A 2153-nucleotide genomic window follows, 5' to 3' on the forward strand; every position below is an offset into this window, starting at 1 on the left:
ATTCATTCTCATGGTGTCCAGTACAAACCATATAAAGATGCATTGAAATCAAGCTTGAAAGTACGTCAGGTTGGACCCAGCAACTCAGAAGCAACAGCCCCCAACAGAGCATGATGGCAGCAGATTTGTCATATCTCTATTAATCTCTTTAAAGCAAGTCACATTAACATTTATGTGAAAAACATGAAGAGTGCAAAGCAAGGATACAACAGCCTGTAATGGTCCTGGACAATCTTGTCTGTCCCACATGTAACTGTTTGTGATTCTTGCATGTTTCTGACCTCACATATACCTATAGTTTTTTAAATACTAGTACTTTGACAGTTGACAAATTCTATACACAATGCATGTTCAGTAGGATGGGTGCTCTTGTATGCACTCCTAGCAGAGTAAGATAGGCATCATTCTCTCAACTTAAAAATGGCAGCTGCATATTCAATTTCCCACATGCTGTGCTGAAAATTCAGGCAAATGGAGTGTTTGACCTTGTTGTCTCCTGTGCCAAGAGTACAGCAAAAATTTAATCCTCTTCTGTTTGCAGGTAAGGACGTTAATTGATTTCTTCAAATAGAAATTAGTTTATTAGGGAGCTTTTGTTTGTTTAGAGTTTGTAATTAATACAAATTGAAAAGGGAGGGTCAGCATACTTGTTGGATCAGTAAGAATCCAGTGTACAAAAGATATGATAGGGAACAAACTCCTGTTTTTGTTGGGATTTTTTTTATTATTTTTGTTTGTTTGTTTGGGTATTTTTGTGTTTTTGGTGGGCTAGGTACTTCTGTGTGTGTGTGAGAGAGAGAGTATGTCTCTGTGTGTTCTCATTGCTCCTCACAGTCATTAATCATAATGTTCTCTGGTCCTATTTTATGGGGATTTGTGTTAGGATTTTTTCTGCTTCTTTACATTTGCTTTGAATTACAGTATTTTATTCTTCCAAAACTGAAGATGTTTCTCAGTTTGTACTCATTTCTGATTTGGAATAAACACTTCTCATACACAAGCAGTCCTTTCACCTGGAATTAACTATTGGGTAACCATGCCATAGGCTCTTATGGAAGTAGCACAGAGACAACTAGGTGTTCACTCTCTGTACTAACAATATAAAGACACACTGAAGTCAAACCTGAAAGCATGTCAGTGTATGCATGTAAATCTCAATCTCTCTCTCTCTCTCTCTCTCACACACACACACCCACACACACACACACACGACTAGAAAGTTAGAACATGCCAAATTAAGATTGTCTGTCTATGGAATGGAATGCTAAACTGTATTATACTGTTGAACGATCAGGTGGTGCTGTATGTAAAATACCTTATTGAACCTAACCTTACCCATACCTAACAGAGCATTAAAAGATCTTATGGAAGATCTGGTGTATATCTTTCTGAAAACTAAGCTATGTAGTCAGTCTATATATTATATATATATATACAGAAGCCTGACCTGCTAGAAGCAGCCCTGCAACCTTCTGTGTACAAGAAGTAAATGGCATGATGTCAGAAGTAAACTAGTGCTAGGGGAGAACAAATAGAAAGAACAAAACAACAATGGTTGCAAAGAAAAGGAACAAAGCAATAAAGTTTGCAGGATCTCATCAACATGCCCTAGAGAACATAAACTTTGATAAACCTTCACAATGGACAGACTGGAAGCAGTATTTTTGCAACATTTCAAATTGCTACAAAGCTCCACCAGGAAACTGGAGACATTCAGGAATCTAATTTATGCTATGGGGAAAGCAGGAAGACCATTTTTTTGAATCCTTTAACTTTACTGAAGACAATCACAAAAATGCCTATGAAAGGATTCTGGCTATGTTTGATGCATATTTGATATCAGAGAAATGAGCTTTATGAAAGTGCATTTTTTCACCAGACCTTGGGAGAGACTAGCTGTGATTTATATGAATTCAGAGGACAGCATTACCTGATTGCTGTTGACTAGTTTTCTTGGTATATAGAAATAATATACTTGAAAGACATAATATTTCATAATGTTACTGAGAAACCAAAGTGCACTTTTGGTCATTTTTGTATTCCATAACAATTTTTGATGGACAATGGACCATAATTCATTGCAGTAGAATTTGTCATTGCGAACAAAATATTATTTTGATCAAACTACTTGCAGCCCACTTTACTGTACAAGC

This window comes from Lepidochelys kempii, chromosome 5, assembly GCF_965140285.1.
Source record: "Lepidochelys kempii isolate rLepKem1 chromosome 5, rLepKem1.hap1, whole genome shotgun sequence".
NCBI lineage: Eukaryota > Metazoa > Chordata > Testudines > Cheloniidae > Lepidochelys > Lepidochelys kempii.